Consider the following 24,914-nt stretch of genomic DNA (forward strand, 5'->3'; position numbering starts at 1 on the left):
AGAGAGCGGGAGTGAAAGAGAGAGAGAGAGGAAAGAGTGAGAGAGGAAAGAGAGAAAGAGAAAGAGAGGAAAGAGAGAGAGGAAAGAGAGAAAGAGGAAAGAGACACAGAGAGAGAAAGAGAAAGAGAGGAAAGAGAGAGAGAGGGAAAGAGAAAGAGAGAGGAAAGAAAGAGGAAAGTGAAAGAGAGAGAGAAGAAAGAGAGAATGGGAGGAAAGAGAGAGAGAGAAAGAGAGAGGAAAGAGAAAAAGGAAAGAGAGAGAGAGAGAGAGGAAAGAGAAAGAGAGAGTAAGAGGGAGAGAAAGAGGGAGAGGAAAGAGAGAGAGAAAGAGAGAGGAAAAAGAGAAAGAGAGGGGGAGAGGAAAGAGAGAAAAAAAGAAGAAAGAGGGAAAGAAGAAAGAGGGAGAGAGAGAAGAGGGAGAGGAAAGAGAGAGAGAAAAAGAGGAAAGAGATAAAGAAGAGAGGGGGAGAGGAAAGAGAGAGAAAGGAAAGAGAGGAAAGAGAAAGGAAAGAGAGAGACAGAGAGAGAGAGAGACCCTTTTGACATCTAAAATGAAGATAACACTGCATATATCCTTTTTTACCTTTATTTTATATATACACACACCAACACATATACGTACATACATACATACGTACATACATACATGCATACCTACATATATTTGTATATATATATAAAAGGTAAAAAAGGATATATGCCGTGTTATCTTCATGTTAGATATCAAAAAGGTTTTGCGGCTCCCAGTGTTTTGTTTTTGGTGGGAAACACATCCAAGTGGCTCTTTGAGTGTTTTGGGTTGCCTACCCTGACCTATACCTATACCTATACATTTACATATACCTATACATATACATATATGTATACATATACACACCCATACATATAAATATTAATCACTGTTCATTTGAACACATAGCGGAAAGAGGAAACTTGAGAATTTACATGGTTGATGCTATATGGAACAAAACTATGACTAAATCTGGATGCTCTGCTTTGGATACCACAAAGCCTCCTCCCAGAAGGTAACAAGGAAAAAAAGGTCATGAAGACAATGTGTAGCATCCCAGACAATCCTGCAGACCTTGGTCAAACATCGCTTATATGTTATGTGTTGGAGGGAAGGGAGTGGACAGTAATGCAACATGACAGGATACTCTCTATCGTCCCTCTATAGAAAGTGGTAAGGACAGGGGAAGATGTGCTTTTCTCATCACCTGCGGATGTTAAATATGATGTCATGTGACCATGACTTGCAATTTTACTGCTGGCTTCTCCATTGACTTTACTTGTCAAAAGCCGGTTGTGAAGCACAGAAATGGTGAACATTTCACCATTCACTGTGGGATGCTGTGACAATTGTAAATGTGTGCCAGTTGCTAAGTACCCAAAGCATGATGACATGACTGCTGTAGCTGCAAGTTCAAGGACCAGTCACAAATCTGCTTTTTCAATGCCATTGTAATTTCAAATGGTTGCTGAACAAATTAGTTGGTAAGTGAGATCTACCTGTATTTCTCCAGCTTTCCTTCCCCCCTCTCACTAAATAAATGTCACTTTAGCAAGAACTGAATATTCATGTACTTTATTTTGCCATTCATTAATGCTTGGCACACTTCCTAGCCTTTTGTTTTTAGCATGTGGCATCCCAAGGGCAATAATCAAGTAAGAGAACATTTTTTCAGTAAATCCCTGGTAAAATGTAACTACAAATCGTTACAAGTAAAAATGGGGTCAGACACAACATAACATTTATTATTTTACTAATTGATATTCAATTCTCAGTCCAATATGTCTATCGTGCTTGGCATATCTGTCAAAAAAGATTAGTACTATTTGCTTTTTATTTGCATCTCTAAACAAGTGCATAAAAAGTTCCAGTTATTTTTTAAAGTTACAGCTCTATAGAGTTGTACCTGATCTGAATTTTCCAACACTTCTCACTCACTTGAGATCATGTACACGCAATTATACTATATATTTAATTGTGTTGCACATGTGCAGACTTCAACATTAACATTCAGCTCAGTTATTTTAACTTGTATCCTCTCACAATGGAAACATCATAGACCTGTCTAACATTGGACTTTCACTTTATATTAATAGTTCAAAAATAGTTACAATGATCAGAAACTCAATCTTTATTAATTTACACAATTTAAATATTTATTTTTGAATTTTTAGCAACACATTTAAAGCTCTAAGTTTCCAAACCAATATGCTTTAAGTGTCTTCTGAAGCTATCATAATATTCTAAAAGCTTTAGTTCTCAGGGAACTCTGCAGCTATACAGATTATTGTTCTCAAAGAAAAGGATTTTAAAATCAAAATTATGGAACTAGGGTAATTGTCTTTTTATCATACATTTTTGTAAAGTAAAAAAACCTGAAGGGCTTTTGTTAACCTTCATTTTAACCACAAAGAAAAAGATTGTTCTATTTGGAAATAAATTTATCAGACTAGATTCAATATTACCAATTTGTGTGAACATAAAGTCTTAATTTCTAGTAAATTTAAATGAACTCTTAATTTAGCATCTTGTAATATTGTCTCACTTCGTTTTGCTCCTTTATCTTGTATTATATAAATGTATATTTTGGTGAATTTCTCAGATGATGATGTTTTATTGTTATCATATACCCATAAAAGAAAAATTTGACTTTGACCATTTCTCAATTATTTTTTTACCCAAAGGTGATTTATCACAGCTATTTGGGTTATTTGTTTTATGCAGCTATTTCTGTGATAGTACAGCATCTGCTGCAGTACATGTCCACCCTGTTTCTGTTCTTGTTTTACATCTACAAGATGGCTTTGATCCTATACAATTTCATGAAAGAATCCCAGAATCTGTTGCTTGGATGTCCAATGTCAAACAGCATCAACTTTGAATAGTAATAGCAGGATCCGAATCTGGGTCAGTCACCAGGACCAGAGGTTTAGTCTTCCGAGCTTTCAGACTTGTGCTGGAGCCTATCCTGAGATGCAATAAATATGTCCAGAAAGAAAAGATATAGATGTTGCAAATAATTTAAAATAAACAAATTTTCTTTATGGTTAAATGTAACATGGAATGCGTATGGTTGCATCCGATTTTGAAATTCCTAAACTTTACAAATAACCATTCTTTGAATCATGGTGAGTTCTAGAAAAAACTTAAGTTATTGAACACCTTGGGTAATTCTCTTGCTATTGCTTTGATTCTCTCCGCAATATTTTTCTACTCTATCTCTGTCTGTCTACATATCTGAATAGATCCAAATGAATTCTATGTAATCATCAATATACTCTAAAATCACTGGCATACAGGCTAATTTCACATTCATTTTTTTTTAAAAAATACAGCTTCACTTTTTTTGTGCTATGAAGCATCTTTAATTTTATTGATATGTAATCTTTCTGCTTCTGGGAAATTTCATTAAATCTAAATTTATGTAATGTACATAAATGTAAGAATGTTTTCTGATGCATCCAAAGTTATTATTATTTTTGTTTATCATTTTCTTTTTTCTTTATGTCTTAGCCTTTCAATATGTCGTCGGTGTGATATGTATGGATAAGATACATTGCTCTTGCTTAATGCTCATAATATTAATGATGCCTAATATTAATCATCTTTGGAACATGTAATATTAAAGAATTGTATCTCCAATTAAAAAATGACAAGTGTTAGATCAATTTTAAAAAGATGATTACTCATTATGCTTTTCTGCAGGATACATATCTTTTCCCTAAAAATAATCTTTTATGGAAGTCTGAATACTTAGAAAAGTTATAATTCTAAAAATAGGAGGTGTTGTGATTTTAATAGTCCTCAATTTATGACCACAATTGACCCCGAAATTTATGTTGATAAATGAGACAGTTAAGTGAATTTTGCCCCATGTTACAATCTTTCTTTAACTGTATCTAGAAAATGTATTACTGAAATTTGTTATAATGGCCTTGCTATTGGAGATGCAAGTAGAACATTAACTCATACATTTTGGTCTTGCCCTTTGTCACTGTTCGGATGGACATTGTTACTATCCCCTGGACTGTCCTCTGCATATTAAAAAAGCCTATGTTATTCTTAACTATGTCCCCAAGATATCAAAAATTATAGAGTTTACGGGCATAAGGGCTGGCTTTTCTACAACACCCAAAGAATAAATTTATACTTGATTTGCAGCAATGGATTGCTGATATGTATTCTTTGTCCACATTAGAATTATTATTTTTAAACAAGAAAACTTTCAGTCATTATAGTTAACCTTTTTTGTAGGTGTTTTGATTTATACATTTTCCAAGCCTTTCTCTTTGTTTCTCTGATTTAGTAGTATTAATTTTGTTATATTTTATTGTTAATACTACTGTTTGTACTTACTTTTTCCTTTGTTCAGTAATTCTGTAATATCCAATTACCTTTAAAAAATTATACATACCACCCAGGCCAGTACCACACAAATTTCAATGGACAACTTAGAATATTATTTCTTAATAACACAATAGGAATAATTTTGGATTTGCCCTTATGAAAAGTTATTGAACAATGTGGGAGAAATGAAGAATGATGATGGACTACTGCCAGAATTCCAGATGAACATTATTTAAATGCAGCGCTTTGATTTCTGCTCAGAAAATATCATGCAAATCACAAGCCCTTCAAATACATGCAATAATGTTTTTCCATGACAAAAACATTACAACTTAGCAGCAGCTAAGTAACAGAGCTCCTTCCACTACTAACACCACACCAACTCTAGTACCTGAAACACAGCTTATTTTGGCCCTGGATACACAGTAACATGGCAATGAGAAATTGTGGTAATGCTGTTGAAGCTTGATGTTCTCATTAGACTTCTAAACAAGCTGGTACATTCGTTTTAATGTACTGTTTTTAAACAATATATTTATTGAAAACATATACTGTATTATCAATATGTTTCCGTGTCTTTTGTCTAGGTTTTGTCACAGAAGATACCCTGATTGTCTCAGTCTACTTATATAATGGGAACAAATGATATATAAGCTAAAGCGGCATATCTAAGAAAAGATTCCACCAGGAAATCAAAGATGATTGTTTACCATTCTTCTTTAGCATGTACCTTTGTGGTATTGCAATAACAAGGTAAAAAGCAAGCACTGGTCAGTTTCCTTCACAATAGTTGAGCTAGGGGGAAATGTCCCTTCATTATACTGTGTCTCAGAAGATCTGAAGGAAGAAAAGTATAGAGATGAACACAGGCTTAAAAACAATTTCTCTATTCTAATCAGATGCTTCACAATCTTGGTCCCTAGCCACTTGTGATGTTTGCCTCAGGCCAAAAATAATTTGCCAGACCCAAGCAACATTTCTAATTCAAAAGTTAATAACCTTTGAAATTGGATTTTAATCAAGTTGTCTTTAGTTCTCGACACAAGATCCCCGTTTGGGGAATCTAATAAACTTGACTGAATGGCTCTCACAGATATTGTCTCGTTCTTTTGCAATTGCGTGGCAAAAGAAATACTGTGTCTTCTTTTTGGTATATATCTTTATTTTTTTTGAAGTTTGGCTGACTGAAATGAATGCTTATTTCCCCAAGTACTGAGAGCCCTAATTAAGGGGTACTTATGATTGCTCTCAGACAACGGCTTAGGAAATTTATTTTAAATTAATCTTGTTACCATAGCAAAAAAAATCTTAATTTTCCAAAGGCCCTCCTATTCTCACATCATATCAAATGAAAGTATAATTCCTTTGTTGTTTAGTATGTTGTGTGAACTCAAATTATAGGGCAGTAAGTAAGGATTACTAAAATTTGTGAAGAAATTTGGTTTCTTTTCCCCACCGGTCCTTCTGATGATCATACATTCCAGTGTTCCTGTTTGGTCACTTGGAGATAATACTAATTTGCCTTGTGGGTGATCACGGATTGTGTTTGCATGGCTTATCCATGTATAGTAGGTGTTGGCAAATACAGTAAGTGTTGGCAAGTAGTTATATTGCAGCTTTTATTCCATCTACAAGTTTGATTATTCAAATCGCAAATGGCTCCCATTTTCAAATCTCTAAATCTCAATGCTTAATTTACAGCCTCTGAATGATCCAGGATGGAGCTGGTTTGAGTTGGGATGATAGTGTGCGCTTGGAGCCACATGCAACAGAATAAAATGCTGCTGTGCACACATTTATTGAGGTTTATGGCTGAACATGTAATACAAATGGATCACATGAATAATATATTTGCAAGGCAGTATCTAGGAATATATACCATACTATGGAATTTCTTAGAGGTTTATGCCCAAATGAGTTATTAAGCTATAAACTAAAGCCGCCCTGATAGTTGGATCCAAGGTGGCAAAGTCTATACTTGGTAGGCAGAGAGAGTCAGTCACATGGACAATTTCTGTTTATTGTTCTAATAGTGTTGGAGGAGGTGCATCATTGTTATTGAAGAAGTCATGAATAGAAAGCATTAAACCATAAGACTGCAACATTTTTTGAGAGAAGAGTTGAGGTTTAGGATGCACAGGGCAGAATATAATCAGAATTCAGGGAGGCACTTTATTGTTGCTGAACAAGGTGTCAGAAGGCAAGCCAGCTTTTAAAGGCAACCTAATTTCATTTGCAAGGTTAAGGTTTGGCTATCCTTCCAAGGAAGCCAAACATATCTAATCTGAAAAGCTCCCCAGCAGATGCTGTTTCTGAAATCTTAAACAATCAATTTCATGTCACAGACCTGCTCCATTCCTATTTTTGCTTCACTGGAAAAAAATCAATTTGGGCTGCTTTATAAAAAGGAAAATTACAATCCCAGCTGATGTGAAAACTAGAGTATATTTCACAGCTCCCAATTATGGCAAGCTGATCAATGCAGAAGAACAAACCTGTCAATGTTAACTGCTGCATTTACCTTCTGGAGAGCAGCTGAAAAAAAAAATTCTGGGCAGACAAGAGGATTCCTAGAGTGTGAATGCCTCTATGGGAAAGGCTTTGCTAATCGCTTAGCAGAAATGCAAGCAATCTTTGGATCAACTTTCTGTTGATGTGGGAGTTGGTAAGTTATACAGACATTTTGAAGACTCACACAGAAATAGTGGCACTAATGTAAAAAAACCATATTTAAATATGATTTCAATTGCAAACCACCAGATTGTTTGATATGTTGGAGATACAGTTGATTCTGCAGCTCTGAAAAATTGGTTCTTTTTGTTTCTGCATGTTATTTATTTAGCCTTTGATAGACCTGTCATCTACTCAGCAGGAATGATATTGGCCTGAATAGAGTGCTTGTCTGAGCAGAAGAGCTGGGTATAAAGTAAAGATAAATAAAATAGACTTAATCCTTTAGGCCAGTTGCCAGAACTGAAGCTCAAAAGCCACAACAATAAACACGGGGATTTGGGGGTTTCCCCCCTTTTTATAATCATGCATGAGTATATGTAGTCATTACATGTAAAACTCAAAGTGGCATCATATTTGCCACATTTCAAGCATCTTATACTATCTCAATAACACTAACTCAGAATTTGTTAAAATCATGGTTTGCCCAACAAACCAAAGTAAATTTGTGCCTAATGTTAAACCACAACATGAGAGTTTGCATTAAGGTTTTGCAATACTTTGGATTTGATTCCAAATGGATGCTTCAGAGCATGTGGAAGTGTAAACATAGTTGCTGTTTGTAACCACTCCAGAGCAACTACATTTTTTTCCCTGGGATTGTGTGGCTTCCCTCTGTGTTCCTGGGAAACATCATACAAATCAAGATGATTCCAAAGTGACAAAACATGCACCTCAGGCACATGGATTGTGTTATGACATCACAAAGTTAGTCTTATCATTTCTTTCTCCCCCATATGGAAATTGCTTCAAGAACAATTTCTTTTGTAACTATGCTCACTTCCTTGTCAAAAACAGATCATGCCAGACAAATCTTATTGCATTCTTTGACCAAGGGACAAAATTAGTGGATCAGAGGAATACGGTGGATATAATTTATTTGGACTTCAGTAAGGCATTTGATAAAGTAGATCACAACCTACTACTTGATAAGATAGAAAAATGTGAGTTAGACAACATCACCACCAGATGGATCCGTAGCTGGTTGACCGGCCGTACTCAGAGTGTGGTCCTCAATGGAACTGCATCTACATGGAGGGAAGTGTGTAGTGGAGTGTCCCAGGGTTCTGTTCTGGGCCTAGTGCTCTTCAACATCTTCATCAATGATTTGGATGAGGGGATAGATGGGGACATCATCAAATTTGCAGACAACACCAAGCTGGCAGGAATAGCCAACACTCCAGAAGACAGGCTTAGGATAAAGGAGGATCTGGATAGACTTGAACACTGGGCGATATCTAACAAAATGAAATTCAATGGTGAAAAAAGTAAAGTTCTACATTTAGGCAAGAAAAACTAAATGTACAGGTATAGTATAGGGGGTACCTTGCTCAATAGTAGTAACCTCGGAGTGCTAGTGGACAATCACTAAAATATGAGCCAGCAGTGTGCTGCAGCTGCCAAAAAGACCAATACAGTGCTGGGCTGCATTAACAGAGGGATAGAATCAAGATCATGTGAAGTATTAATACCACTCTTCAATGCCTTGGTAAGGCCACACTTGGAATACTGCATCCGGTTTTGGTCACCACGATGTAAAAATTATGTTGAGACTCTAGAAAGAGTACAGGGAAGAGCAACAAAGATGATTAGGGGACTGGAGGCTAAACCATATAAGGAAAGGCTGCTGGAATTGGTTATGTCTAGTTCAATGAAGAGAAGGATGAGGGGGGACATGATAGCAGTATTCCAATATCTCAGAGGCTGCCACAAAGAAGAGGGAGTCAAGTTATTTTCCAAGGCGCCTGAAGGCAGGACAAGAAGCAACGGATGGAAACTAATCAAGGAGAGAAGCAACCTAGAACTAAGGAGAAACTTCCTGACAGTTAGAACAATTAACCAATGGAACAACCTGCCTCCAGAAACAGTGAATGCTCCAACACTGGAAGTTTTTAAGAAGAGACTGGACAGCCATTTGTCTGAAATGGTATAGGGTTACCTGCCTGCGCAGGGGGTTGGACTAGATGACCTCCAAAGGTCTCTTCCAACATTATTATTATCGATCATCGCACAGTCAGCCAGATGTTCAAACTGGATTTGGCATTTTGTCTACCTATCGAGTCCTTACCCAGGACCTGGGATAGGCAGATGTGGATGTTTGATGGTATTACAGATATCGTCGCAGGATGGAAGCAGTTCCTAATAAGGCTGCCTTTTGCAATTGACTAATAGCGAATTTGTCAATGCCAATGGTGTTCAAGTGGTGCTCCAGTTGTTTTGGGATTGCACCCAAGGAGCCTATGACTATTGGTACTACCCTTGCTTGCTTTTGCCACAGTCTTTCTATTTCTATTTGTAGGTCTTTGTATTTTGTTATCTTCTCCAGTTCTTTCTCGTCTATTCTGCTGTCTCCAGGCACTGCCACGTCCACTATCCAGACTTTTTTGTCTTTCTTATCGACAATTGTTAAGTCTGGGGTGTTATGTTGCAGGTGCTTGTCTGTTTGAATTCTGAAGTCCCAGAGCAGTTTAATTTTATCATTTTCTATGACTTTCTCTATTTTATGATCCCACCAGTTTTTGCTTACAGGCAAATGATATTTTTTGCAGATCTTCCAATGCACCATTGTTGCTACTTTGTCATGCCGCTGCTTGTAGTCAGTCTGTGCAATCTTCTTGCAACAGTTTACCAGGTGGTCCACTGTTTCTTCAGCTTTTTTGCTTACTTACTGTCTGTTGCTGTCTTCTCAAGCCTTTTGTCCTTAAGGCTTGGTCTTGTGCAGCCAGAATTAGTCCCTTGGTCTCTTTCTTCAATTTTCCTGCTCTTAGCCATTGCCAGGTCTTGTTATTATTTGCTTTCCCAGCTATTTTTTTTAATGTATTGGCCATGTAGTGTTTTGTCTTCCCATGCCTCTATTCTGTTCTTCATTTGGTCTTTTTTGTAGGCCAGTTTGGTCTCTCCAGTAGTCAGTAAGCCTTCCTGATATACTAATTTCAGTGCATCTTCATCATTGTTCTTCAGATATTCTTCCAAAGCCATTTTTTCTTCTTCAACCATCTGATGTACTTGTAGCATTCCACGCCCACCTATTTGCCTTGGTAGATAAAGTCTGTCAATGTCACTGCGTGGATGAAGGGCATGATTCATTGTCATTATTTTTCTGGTCTTCCTATCCATTGCTTTTAGTTCTGCTTGAGTCCAGTCCACTATTCCAGCTGTGTACCTAATGACTGGGATTGCCCAGGTGTTGATTGCCTTTATGGTATTTCCTCCATTGAGTTTGGACTTTAAGATCTTCTTCACTCTCTTGATTTATTCACCTCTAATCTTTTTCTTGACTTCAGTGTGCTTGATGTTGTCAGCTTGAAGGATACCCAAGTATTTGTAGTAATCTTCCTCATCCAGACTCTTAATGTTATTTTCGTGGGGTATCTTGATTCCTTCAGTTTTCACTACTTTCCCTTGTTTGATAGTAAGTGTGGCACATTTATCCAAGCCAAACTCCATAGCAATATCTTGGCTATATATACGGACAGTGTTGAGCAGCGATTCTATTTCAGATGATGTTTTTCCATATAGCTTCAGATCATCCATGTAAAGGAGATGGGATAGTCTGGTAGATGTTTTTGATGTTTGATAGCCATGTAATAATAATAATAATAATAATAATAACAACACAACACAACACAAAAATACAACAAGGATGCGGCTTGGTTAAACGAGGTGGATGCAAATAAAACAGAAGTTGAAATGAAAGAACTAGTAATAACAACAAAAATGGTAGAAAAAAGAGCAAAGAAAATCAAAAATTGGTCAGCACCAGGTGAAGATGAACTGCATGGGTTTTGGTTGAAACATCTAACTGTTATACACCCACTCATTGCCAAACAGTTCAACAATATACTACAAGGAGGAGAAATTGAAAAGTGGCTAACAACTGGGAAAACCTACCTAATAATGAAAAATCCAGCAAAAGGGGCAACACCAGGCAACTACAGGCTAATTACCTGCTTACCAACAACTTTCAAATTACTAACTGGTGTGGTAGCTGATGCAGTACAACAGCATCTAGTTGAAAACAATCTCTTTCCACCTGAGCAGAAAGGAAACCGCCCCAATAGCAGAGGAACAAAAGATCAACTCCTAATAGACAAAATGATCTTGGAAAACTGCAAGAAAAGGAAGACCAACCTGAATGTGGCATGGATTGACTACAAAAAGGCATTTGACTCTCTGCCACATGACTGGATAATCAAGTGCCTAGAAATAACAGGAGTCAGTAGAAACATCAGAAAATTTGTGCAAAGATCGATGGCACAATGGAAGACACAGTTGCAGATCAATGGTGAGAGGCTGGGAGAGGTTAATATCAAGAGAGGAATATTTCAAGGAGATTCATTATCACCATTACTATTTGTTATTGCACTGTTTCCTCTGTCAACAATACTGAATAACTCAGGACATGGCTATCAAACATCAAAAACATCTGCCAGACTATCCCACCTCCTTTACATGGATGATCTGAAGCTGTATGGAAAAACATCATCTGAAATAGAATCGCTGCTCAACACTGTCCGTATATATAGCCAAGATATTGTAATGGAGTTTGGCTTGGACAAATGTGCCACACTTACTATCAAACAAGGAAAAATAGTGAAAACTGAAGGAATCAAGATGCCCCACGAAAATAACATTAAGAGTCTGGATGAGGAAGATTACTACAAATACTTGGGTATCCTTCAAGCTGACAACATCAAGCACACTGAAGTCAAGAAAAAGATTAGAGGTGAATACATCAAGAGAGTGAAGAAGATCTTAAAGTCCAAACTCAATGGAGGAAATACCATAAAGGCAATCAACACCTGGGCAATCCCAGTCATTAGGTACACAGCTGGAATAGTGGACTGGATTCAAGCAGAACTAAAAGCAATGGATAGGCAGACCAGAAAAATAATGACAATGAATCATGCCCTTCATCCACGCAGTGACATTGATAGACTTTATCTACCAAGGCAAATAGGTGGGCGTGGAATGCTACAAGTACATCAGATGGTTGAAGAAGAAAAAATGGCTTTGGAAGAATATCTGAAGAACAATGATGAAGATGCACTGAAATTAGTATATCAGGAAGGCTTACTGACTACTGGAGAGATCAAACTGGCCTACAAGAAAGATCAAATGAAGAACAGAATAGAGGCATGGGAAAACAAAGCACTACATGGCCAATACATTAAAAAAATAGCTGGGAAAGCAGATAATAACAAGCCCTTGCAATGGCTAAGAGCAGAAAAATTGAAGAAAGAGACCGAGGGACTAATTCTGGCTGCACAAGACCAAGCCTTAAGGACAAAAGCATATAAAGTCAAAATTGAGAAGACGGCAACAGACAGTAAGTGCCACCTATGCAAAGAAGCTGAAGAAACAGTGGACCACCTAGTAAACTGCTGCAAGAATATTGCACAGACTGACTACAAGCAGCGGCATGACAAAGTAGCAACAATGGTGCATTGGAAGATCTGCAAAAAATATCATTTGCCTGTAAGCAAAAACTGGTGGGATCATAAAATAGAGAAAGTCATAGAAAATGATAAAATTAAACTGCTCTGGGACTTCAGAATTCAAACAGACAAGCACCTGCAACATAACACCCCAGACTTAACAATTGTCGATAAGAAAGACAAAAAAGTCTGGATAGTGGAGGTGGCAGTGCCTGGAGACAGCAGAATAGAAGAGAAAGAACTGGAGAAGATAACAAAATACAAAGACCTACAAATAGAAATAGAAAGACTGTGGCAAAAGCAAGCAAGGGTAGTACCAATAGTCATAGGCTCCTTTGGTGCAATCCCAAAACAACTGGAGCACCACTTGAACACCATTGGCATTGACAAATTCGCTATTAGTCAATTGCAAAAGGCGGCCTTATTAGGAACTGCTTCCATCCTGCGACGATATCTGTAATACCATCAAACATCCACATCTGCCTATCCCAGGTCCTGGGTAAGGACTCGATAGGTAGACAAAATGCCAAATCCAGTCTGAACATCTGGCTGACTGTGCGATGATCCATAATAATAATAATCCATTTTGGAATTGAATCCAAAGTATTATACATCTTACTGAATAAATTTGAACAAATCATATTTTGGCTTAGTGCTATTTGTAAATCCAACAAATGTGTGCTGGATAGCTACACAGGTGCATGTTGCTATTATGCATATCTGTACACAGCACAGCTGCATAGAAATCCATTTATTTATTAAAGAGCTGCCCAGGAACCACAGGCACAATAAGGCAGTATAATTACCTAGTATTTTATCCATGCAGCTAAAAAAATAACAGGAAAGCATATTTTATACCAGATACATTATTACGTACAACTGTATTTTTATGTTGTACTTCACCTAAAAATGCTGAAAATATGTTTTCTCAAAACACATAGCAGGGAGACAGTCCTTCCCTTAAGCTTAAAATGTAAAATGCATAACACATAACAAAAGAAACTGAGGAAGAGGAGGAGAAAAAAGACATTTCAGTCATGCCTATCTGGGATGAAAACACCTCTATTACCCATGTGATAGGGATGCATGCGAAATAAGAGTTGGTGGAGAGCTAAACTGGCACAGTAGCCATGTTTCTCTTTTCTCCCTTTCCTATGAGTGGTCATGGTTTTCTTGCCCATGCATTTTATATGCATGTAAACTAGAGATAATATGCATAATTGTCCCACTCAAAAGCCTTGTTTCCAGAGACCAAAGGGACTGGAATAAAATTGTAACAATGGGAACTTTAGTGAACATATGTTGCATGCATACATTTTTAGAAAGTATCAAGTTCTACCCAGCAGATGTGATTTGGGGGAAAGATGACTCATGAACAGGTATCCCCCTCTGTTGGGAGATTGCTAGTTTTTAAATATGATAAATAAATATAAATAAGATGCTTGCAAATAAGGATATATGTTTGAAGTATATAAAATTCTCTTTTCTATACAACTAGAAACAGTATTTTCTCTTCTTTGCTCTAAACTACCCTGTTTACTTCCTGCAACTCTCTAAGAATCAGAAGCCAGATATGCTTAACGTAGAGTAATGAATGCCAAATTCCCATCATAAAAAGTGCACGTATTAACATCTGCTAAAATTTGCCTTTAAAACAGTATCTAAAAAAGAAGCCTAGGAGAGTTTATGAAAAATTATTTTTTGCTGGCAATAGGACAGGAAATAATTGGATGTTAAATCAAGAAAATGGGAAAGATGGAACAGCAAATCAAAGCAAGTGGCAGAAAACTAGGTCTTGGTATAGAGAAATATACTTACATCAACTTTTGACAGTTTCAGCAAAGACAAACTATACATAAACTTGCTTTGAATCATTTCAGTACTTTGTTGAATAAAATGCAGGGCTGGGTCCAGAAGATAATGAGGTTGGGCAATTTTTAGCCCCCCCAAACTGGCAAAAGCCTATTATCTCTTTAAATTATCTGCTTGCATGGGTAAAGCTTTTGAGGTTATTTGTTTTTTACAGTTCTAGATGGATTCTGCTGATTGTGAGGTAGGTGAGTCTGCTGTGGCTCCAATGCCAAGAAAATGGGGAAAAGCCATAGTTTATTAGCATGATTTCTCCTGAAAATGTACTTTTCAGGATATTTACCGTAGTAAGTCTGTTTTAATAGAATTTGTGGATAATAAATGGATAAAGAGAAACTAGCACAAGAATGGAGGAAGTTTTATAATGCATTTGTCTGAATGTGGATTAGAAGACATTTTCAAGGTTAACTACGTTTGAGAAGAAAATTGGTCAACCGTTTTACCATTTAGTCTGGCTGGATTTATAGACCAATTGGTATTATCTTTTGTAGATAGACCATTGCAATCATTACATATTGGTGTTTTAAATAATTATCAGCTGCTAGTGGCTGTGGGAGTAAGCTAATTCCTGACTGCAATTCAAGATATTGGTTAAGAACAGCTGCTGCTTGTGTGCATTGTTGCCTTTAGAAGCACAGCTTGCATGACAACACACACAAGGTAGAATATGTAGATATGATTTGCTGCCCCCAAAGGTTTATAATCTTCCAGTATTCAGTTGGAAATGAGAACCTATCCCTATGGTGTTGCTTAATTTTATTTCCGAGTGTTAGTTTAGTTTTATTTGTTTCAGTTGCTTTGTTTAGTATCTCAATATAGTTCATTCTTTTTCTGCATTTACATTGTGCAATCTAATTTGAGTCATTTGCTGGGGAATTGTGGGGTTAATTTTTAAAGCATAGATAAACCACACTTCTAGGCTGCCTTGGAGGATTTAAGTGCTTCATGCATGATTCCATAAATAAATATGTAACTGTCTAACCTTTGCAATATACATCACCTTTCAGAAAGCACTAAGCTACATTTTAAATTTCAAAATCACCTCAGTAGTGCATTGTTCAAGCCCGTCAGTTGTGGTTTCCCTCAACCAGCAGCATTTGTGTGAATATCCAATTGTCCCCTCGAGGAGGGAGTCTGATTTCTAAATGGAGATGCAGCCCTTTCTGTTCAGAGAAGCTGTCTGAAATGATGTTTGGAGGGTGCTTTTCTTTCCATGTTAACCTTTCACTTGTCTCCTCCACGTTGTCAAAGCTTCTGCCTAAAGTCCATTTCTCATCTGTTATTGTGGCAGTAATTGAAAACTGAGTTGCAGGGGGTTAAAGAACAGCTGTAGGGAGATAATTAATGCTCTCTAACATTTTTGTGCAGCCTTTAGCACCTTGCTGTGACACAACCTCTAACATCTGCTCTTGGCAGCTAAGCTGTTAAAAAAAATCTTCCAGAAATCTGCACCCCTCTCTGCCCTTTATCAAGGAGTTGTCACCCATCTAGGGCAAAATGGACAAAATTACTTGGAAAATAGGATAAAATATAAATTTGGAGATGCAGCTGTCAGAATTGCCCTTGAGAACGGTAAACTGGTGCTCATAGAGAGTCTTTCCAAGTTTTTATAGTTCTCCTTAAAATGTAGAAGACTCCAGAAGGACTTCTGGGCATGCTCTGGCCTAAACAGAGAACTTCCATTCATCTTCTGCTGAAACACATTTTGGTTAGTATTGACAGCTGGGGTCTTCCTGTAAACAGAATCACAGCAGAGCAATGTGACTCCTTGCATGTTTGCCTGTTTAGAAGAAAATTCTGTTAGGTTCAGCAGAATTCCCCTTGGAAATATAAATTCTAGCAATAGTGACAGAATCTGGCTCTAGTACCAAATTACATAACCAGTTATCTTGAGAGCCATCAATTGCTACAAGCTCTCTTGTTTATCCCATAAATCCATCATTGCTACAAGCTCTCTTCATTCCAGGAACCTTTTGAAGAAAACTGAAATAAAATAAATTGGGCCAGATTAGACAGTTTTATTAGGTGGATAGAGAGATTGCAAGGTCCATTTTAATATGGACTTGGTGAATGGAAAGCAATTCACTTTTTTCTTGATTTAATTCAGAGACTCACTGGTTTGACTTGGGCTTGCATCTAAAATGTTCTACAGCCTTCTATTAGAAATTAACAATATATGACTTTAGTTAAACATATACCATCAAGCTAGGAGTGATGGAAAATAAATATATCTGGCTTAAATGCAGAGGAAAATTGCTGGCTCCTTGTTATCTTAGCTGCTGGCCTGAAAAATGAGACCTCTACATTAAGTTCTATCAAATCCTGAATAGAATTGGGCCAATTTGCATAAGTATTTGAAATCAGCACAGATTTATTTTTATTTTTTTATTTTTGGTCAGGCAGCTTCTGCATATAGGGGCTATCCCAATCTGGGATCAGTGTCATCCCTTATCCTTATGGAAATTGGAGACATCTTCTGTAGCTGAGAAGCTATTCTAGCTCAGCTGCAGCTCCAGAGAAGATGCTTTGCAGAAGGCCTGCAAGGTTTAGGCATTTTTCCATTGGCTGGAATTCCTATACTAACATTGGAACCCCCCCTACCACCACCACTCCCCATGACATGGACCCTTGCTGCCATTCCATATTTTCTTTAATGGACTGACCTCATTTTTCTTTTTACTGCACAATGGTTGTTGTTTCCTCCTTGTCAACAAAACAAATATAATGAAGCAAGGATGACATGGGTTATTGCACTAACTAGAATGCTGACCATTATGCTCCTCTTTTGGCAGATAGACACTGCACTTGGTTCATCAGCAGCCAAAAACGAAGATCTTCTTAAGATGGTTCAAAGGCCACCTTGTAAGTTGGGAGGCAAAAACTCTGCAAGTGCCCCAAGTCAATGATAGAATGGAATTGGCAAAGTTTGTTCTCTGCATTTAGGGAATGGAACATGGGCCTGCTTTTCATTGTTGATCACATTACTTTTAAGACCTCTTCCTGAGACTAATGGTCCCTGCATAAATTGGGATTACAACTTCTGGAATCCTCAAGCTGCCCTGGAAATCTAAAAGTTGCAGCCTGGGAAATAATGGAAGATACCAAGTTGTGACAAAGACGTTTATCAGAACTTGCTTTATAAAAAGTTCTCAGTGTTTAGGTTAGGTTAATCAAAGTTTGCAAACCCAATCTGTTGCAGCAACCCAAATAACTGGGCTTATATATAGTGCTAAGCCATGTTAAATACATTCTTTACAGGTAGCATTGTGAAAATGAAGTTCTTTGGATACTGTATAAAGTATTATTTAAATACCATACATTATTATCCAAAGGTGTAATTATCCTGCATGTCAACAGACTAGGTAGTTTCAAATGTCAGTATGCTTTAGGAAAGCAGGAGCACACAGAAATGTTGATGCTTCAGGGGGAATAGAATTACAATTTTATAGCTACAAGGGAACACAATTACTTGAAAAAGCTGAGCATGTAGAAGAGGCAATTAGCTACCATCCAGCTGCTCTACATCTGTTTCAGTATTGAGTAAATACACTGGCTCAGATTGCTTCCAAAGTGTTACACTGGAGTTATTTTGCTAAACAGAACCCCATGCCCCCACCTATGCCAATTGCAGCTGGGCATTTTTGAATCTATTTCCCTGCAGGCATGATACCCACTGGGCTTCACTTCAAGGAGAAGAGTCTTTAATCAAGCAGATTCATTGATCCAGAACAGAATCTAAAGAGACTGTCCATTTACAAGGGAAATTTTGTAATTGTACTTTTATAAAATTACAGAGAATGGGGAAAGTTCCACCAAGGAACATGAAAACATTCTGAAATTCCAGTATTAAGTTTGAGATCTATTGTCAAACTGTTTCTTGGACTGCTAATGCCCTACTGGCAAAATGTTAAGGATGCAAATGTCCTCTAATGGTAGTAATTTCCATTGGGGGGGGGGGGTTCTGGGAGGAAGTGAAATTTTAAGATGCTGGGCTTGAGATGAAGATACATAAATATGAAGGTCTATGATGAATGAATAACAGTAAGATGAAGAAGTGAAGTCAAGGATTTTTAGGACTTGCTATTATCAAAATGGTCCATCAAGGAAACTGAGACTCTAAGATATGCTTCAGTCTGCTTGGGAATATACTCACGTGCATGCGTGCAAGAAAAAAAGGTAAGCCTTGTTTCTAAATAATTAATAATAACTAAACTGCACTTTATACATGTGATTTAATCTCATAATAGCATGTGATCTAACATCTCATAATAGGCACATTCACGCATAACATTAAGCTGAAGCGACTGAGTACATGATTTATGGTGTAGCACTACCACTCTGGTCTGTTCACAGCAAATATGAATGCAACCTAAGTGTGTAATTTCAACTTCTTTATATGTGTAGGTATATGTCATAGAAATAGAAAACAAAAGGATCATAATATAAAGTTAGAGCTACAGATTTTATATAGAAATGTGTAAGCATGCATGTATTGATATATGTGAGTTGGTATAAATGTGTATTAATAGAAGGAGAAAGTTTACGGTATAAAATAGGCTCATAAATAGAACAATATTCCAAAAAAATAATTCCTTTGCTATGAATTCATAGCAACTTTTCTTGTATGGCCTATATTCTCATTTCTGTTTTGATGGTATATTCTGGTTATTTGCTTAATTCTTTTTCCCTTTTCAAGATGTATTGACACAAAATTAAAATCTGCATATAGACTGTTGAGCTGAAACAGCTGAAGTGTTCAGGGACAGAGATGATATAATGTACCCTTTATAGGCATGCAGCATAAAATAAAAATATAATTAATCAAGTCATAATACAACTTCATGAAGCTTTTTGCAACTTGAAAGCATTGTTTGGGAAATAGATCAGTTGCAAAGGACAGCTTTCTCTTCCCCCCCACCAAAAAAAAAACACGTTTTGAGAGATGATAGGACATTTGTATATCCCTCAGATGGCGAATTAAAAAAAGGACACATGACAGGTTGATACGTATTTCATAAAGTTTTAAGCTACTTACTGTAATGATTTAAGCAGCCACTGTTACTGAGAATCTGTTAACATATATGTTTATTAAGCTTAATTATTTCCAGACCAATGATCAGTGAATTGGAAGTCCTGCTCTTATATATTTTTGTTCATTCTCCTTAGGGTTTGTTTGTTTGTATATGTATGGACCAAACATGATGCTTGTTAGTCTCATTAATTTGTTTCACTGTGGTAGCTGGACATAGATACTGCGCTGAATGTGAATTATGGCTAGTTAAGGCAGTTAATTGCTTTGTTATGCTTGTCAATATTCCTTTTAGATGAAAACTGCATTGATGGCTTAATTGCACACGATTTTTCAACCATGCCTTATGTCAAGGTGATGCCCTCCAGATAGCTTAACCTACAATTCAACTTGTGGGAATTGTAGTACAACCCATCTGAAAAGTACCAGTATGACAAAGGATAAACTAAATTATGTAACTCAAGTATGTTCTGAATGTGATGAAATGTGCACCTAGAAAGACAGTGGAGAGGAGCTTGGGCAGCATAGAGCTTTTCCAAGGAGTACAATCCATCATAGTGAAGCACAAATTAAGAGACTGCAGTTTTGACCAGGAAGATGGAGGGGGTGGAGGAGGATATATCTAGTAGGTTATAGCTTTAGGCTGGAAAGACTCTGTCCATTATGAATGAGCAAATAAATGATTTCTGGGTTAAGAAATAGAGAAACAAGAAAAAAATTGAAAAGAAAAAAATATTTTTTTATTATTATTATTCCTACTGTGTAGTTGTCATCTAAAACTTTTCCCTGTCCCTTTGTCTCATTTTTAATTCCCAAATCCTGTAATTATGAGTTTTGATTCTTTCAGCAAAAAGGCACTAATCTTTTTAAAATGTATTGTTTATTTTCTCTGACCAAAATAGTCCACTTTGCCATTTCTGCAAGTTAACTTTCTATAATGTTAACTTTATAATCCAGTCTTCCACCATAGGTATTTCATTGCTTTTTCTAACTTTTTGCTTACAATAATTTTGCCACAGATACCATATACAGTATAATATTAATTTTCCTGATTTCCCATATTTCTTTTTTAATTTCTTGTCCATAAAACCCAGTAAAACCCAGTAAAATAATTCTGGTTCCATTATATTAGTCTGTAATATCTTTAACATTATTGGCTTCCAGTTTGCGATCACGGCATTGGTGGACATGTGGGGCGATCGCTTTCTCCACTGTCCGGTTTTCTCCCGCCGGGGGACCCTGAAGAAGGTTGGAAGTCGCCCTGTAGGGGTGATGAGCGAGAAGAGGACCCCCGAGTGATTGCGGAAGGGCAGCAGCCCTCCCGTTTGATCCGGGGCAGCTCTTCAAACTGATGGGAAAAAGATTGGCCATCAACATAGCCCGTCACTAAACTGCTGATAGCCGACGCCAAATTTACCAACAAGCACTTTGAAAGCAACATGGAGAAATTGGGTGAGATCTTACCTTCTCTGTACCCCCAAGTACTTTCCTGTAAAAAGTTTCTTGAAATTTCTTCCCCCTGTGAGGAAAGAGGGAAGGGAACTTTTTCCTCCCGCCCTCTAAAATGGCGGCATCTGACTACCCAGGAGAAATAAAGCATTGAAAAGAACAAATTAATATAATTGGATTTACATCTTTTTGGAATTTGGGGACCCAAAAAGTTCCTACTCTTACTGGGACCTGCTATTTTATTCTATTTGCAAAAAAGAATTTAAATTGGATAAGAACCTAGCCCGGGATTTGAAAAAGACTTTAAATGCTATCGGGGACATCTTGTGGTGAAGCTTTGTACAGCAATTTATTACTTCTGACAAAGAGACTTGCTCACAGACCAGATCTGACCTTGGTATTATCTATGAGAGATTTAATGCTGAGAGAGCAACTGGGCAGTGAAATTAGTCTCTAGGAACTGTGGAGGTGAACATTTACTGACTTTTGTTTAATAAATACCTTCTCTAGAAAGACCATCTACAACTACACCAGAAATGGAGGAGGGTCAGCAAAAAATCTTGGCTATGCTAAAATCTATACTTGAAACTATTCTTACAGCCAGTGAGATAATAATGATAATGATAATGATGATGATGATGATGATGTTGGAAGGGACCTTGGAGGTCATCAAGTCCAACCCCCTGCTGAGGTAGGAACCCTACACCATTTCGGACAAATGGCTGTCCAATCTCTTCTTAAAAACTTCCAGTGTTGGAGCATTCACCGCTTCTGGAGGCAGGTTGTTCCATTGGTTAATTGTTCTAACTGTCAGGAAGTTTCTCCTTAGTTCTAAGTTGCTTCTCTCCTTGATCAGTTTCCATCCATTGCTTTTTGTCCTGCCTTCAGGCACCTTGGAGAATAGCTTGACTCCCTCTTCTTTGTGGCAGCCCCTGAGATATTGGAACACTGCTATCATGTCCCCCCTTGTCCTTCTCTTCGTTAAACTAGACATACCCAATTCCAGCAACCGTTCCTTATATGTTTTATCCTCCAGTCCCCTAATCATCTTTGTTGCCCTTCTCTGTACTCTTTCTAGAGTCTCAGCATCTTTTTTACATCGTGGTGACCAAAACTGGATGCAGTATTCCAAAACCTTGATTGCAACTAAAGAACTAGCAATCCAAAAAACAACAGAAGTGGAAGAAGCGAATACCAAGACAGAAGGCTTTAAAGATGAACAAGTACAGCTGATCGAAAATCCAGACAATGAAACAACTTCAAAAATGCAAATGACTTTCTACACAAACCAGAAGAAATCTGAGAAAGAAGAAGACCAGATTGAATTGAAGACAACTATACCAGAGCAAATATGGGGATCTGGGCCACCAGAGTGACAACTTAATGATTATAAAAGGGCCAGTTCTTCCAGAAAATTGGCAACTAGATGGTCTCCTTTAATTCAAGTAACATACACAAGAATGAAGGGAGATCAATTCGATGATTTAAAAGCATTGGTATGGAAGCCTGATTGGCAAAAGAAGAAAGCTAGAATTAGGTTGAAAAACTGGGGTCTTTTGATTTACTAGAGAGGATCCTAAACTGTCACAGTGGGCTAAAGGGAGATTTTGAGACAAGGGGAAATTTGATTATTAGATTTAAAATAGTTGGAAAATAGTAAAAAATAAGGGATTAATCTGTTTAATACTGAGGACTTAGACTTACAAGGGAAATGAAAACTAACTATTAGGAAATAGGTTTGAACTATTGATTAGCCCAGATAATATAGATGATGGACTTGAGCTAACAAAGGATACTGTATTATTAAGGTGGTGATGTAGTAGAGTGAGAAATAGAAAAAGTTTACAAAATAGAATAAGAATATATTTAAGTAAGTAATATGTGCATTTTAGACATTATAATTGTTATGAAGTGAGACAAAGGAAATTTGGGTTACCCAAAAGTCAAATACTATGGATATTAAAGGTTAAACTGGAGTATTATAATTAAAAACTAAAAATTAGGTAAAACTTAATAACAAGGATATGGATTGTTTATGAAGATCTATTAAGATATGTATAAGCAAAAATGTATTGATAAATGTGATAATGAAGTTTTCACTGAGTTTGATACAATTAAAAATTTACTAGCTTAAATACAATATAGCAAATGTTAAGGAAAACAGAGAAGAAACATTTGATGATGTAACCTGAGATATGTACTAAAGATTTTGTTATTGAACTATTGATTAATCCAATAACCATGTTGTCTTCCAAATACTTAAATGTAAAACTGGAAAACCAATAAAATATTATATAAAAAAGCATTATTCCCTGAATTTGTGCCAGATTTTGTTTTGCTTTTTCACAAGTGCATGATAAGAAGTCCCCACTTCCTTTTCACACTTCCAACACTGATTTGTTATTCCTGCATATATTTTAGACAATTTAGCTGATGTCACATACCACTGGTACATCATTTTTCTCTTAAATTATAACAAATATAACTTTAACACCACTTTCCCACATTTTCTTATATGATTATCATTTGTACATAATTCTATTTTAGAATTTCTCTTTTATAATGTGATAGGTTTTAAACCAAGGACCAGCATGGTGATAGGAATTATTCATTTATTCAGAGGATTAAGGAAGCATTTTTTTATGACTCTAGAGTTGTAAAGGCTCCCTTTGCAGGAAAACCTTTTTCTGCTTATGTCTCTGAAATGTGAAAGGTTTTATCTCTCAAAAAGGAAAAACCATGTTGGTTAATGTTTTCTGAGTTATAAATACTTTCCTTTTGCTTGGAAAAATAAGAGTTAAAAAAGCTCAGAGGTACTGAACTGTGTGGTGTTTTAATGTAGAAGAGTTTTCACTGTTCTTTATTGCAGCAGATGTAACTCTGCTTCATGCGATTTCCATGCCTGTTTGTACTTTATCCTATACTGCAGTTATTGTTTAGCTACCATTGCATGTGATCTATTCTGAGTTACATTTATATTTTCAGGTTCAAAACACAGATAATTATAGCAACATGTTTGAGTGGTAGAAATATTCTTTTATTCTTTCTCTTAAACACAGACAGATAACTACATGCCATACAAATACATATATTTCATGCACACTGTATGAATATACCCTTCCATACACAGAACAGTGTGCTGCTTTAGTGATTTTCAGCCATATTCTGGCTGAATGAGCCCCTGAAACACACGGCATTTCCCAGCCTTGCCCTCTGACGTCTCATTTCCTCCAGTCCAGTGTGAAAGCTTACAAGGGTTTTATGTTGTCATTCAAGCAAGCACAAATAGATCTCTCTTTCAGCATTCCTGCTCCAAAGAGTGAGATTGAAGGTAGTAATGGCTCTGTGCTGTCATTGCACAATCTTTTGTACTATAGATTAGTCTAATGCTGGAATAGGAGAATTTCACTGATACTATAAATATTCTTTCCTTACTAAGGGGATTTCAAAAAGAAAAGGACAAATTTGAACAAGGGCAGGGCAGCTATTTGAAGAGAGCATGCCCTGAACACAAGTAGCTGAGTCCCAAGCTGAGTGTAAGGACCCACCCCACTTTGCATCTTAAGAAGACAGAACTCTTGGAATAATTCTTCCAACAGGAATCCTTTATTAAGAGAAGTGGTTGCAGGCATGCTAGACAGGACTTGGGGTCCAAGCTCTCCCATTCAAGGTTTTAAGGGGTTCCCCAGTAGTCCCACCCAATCAACCCCCCTTCCAGTGATAGTTTCAAGTATCACAATTCCACTCCCTTTCTTCTTTCTTCCGTCTGGATGGAGACTTCAGATAACTACATGAAAGGCAACTTCCCTCCTTTGGTATGTTAACACTTCGAGGTTACAATAAACACACATTCAGCATTCAGCTCTTTGAAGTGTAAAGAAGGAAGTGAGGGCCATAAAGCCCCTTTGTTCTCCCCCTTCTCTCCCTCTTATGGCAGAATCCAGAGAAGGCAGAATTGGGAGTTTCTATATTTGATAATTTAAAGATGAAATATAATTGGATTCTGACATCCGGCCCCTCTTAACAATAAGAGAGATCCACCT

General features: G+C 36.9%; 1 long non-coding RNA gene across 1 annotated transcript in view; it reads left to right on the forward strand.

Moving 5' to 3' along the window:
* The window catches only part of LOC120319515, a 34,476-nt gene extending 16,196 nt beyond the window's left edge, over positions 1-18,280 (forward strand). The window contains exons 5-7 of the long non-coding RNA XR_005559780.1: positions 4,944-5,109; positions 17,186-17,255; positions 18,055-18,280. This is a non-coding gene — a long non-coding RNA (uncharacterized LOC120319515). The remainder of the gene's footprint in view (positions 1-4,943; positions 5,110-17,185; positions 17,256-18,054) is intronic.
* Positions 18,281-24,914: the final 6,634 nt, after the last annotated feature.

This window comes from Crotalus tigris, unplaced genomic scaffold (assembly GCF_016545835.1).
Source record: "Crotalus tigris isolate CLP2741 ecotype Arizona unplaced genomic scaffold, ASM1654583v1 scf7180000020791.254202, whole genome shotgun sequence".
Lineage (NCBI taxonomy): Eukaryota > Metazoa > Chordata > Lepidosauria > Squamata > Viperidae > Crotalus > Crotalus tigris.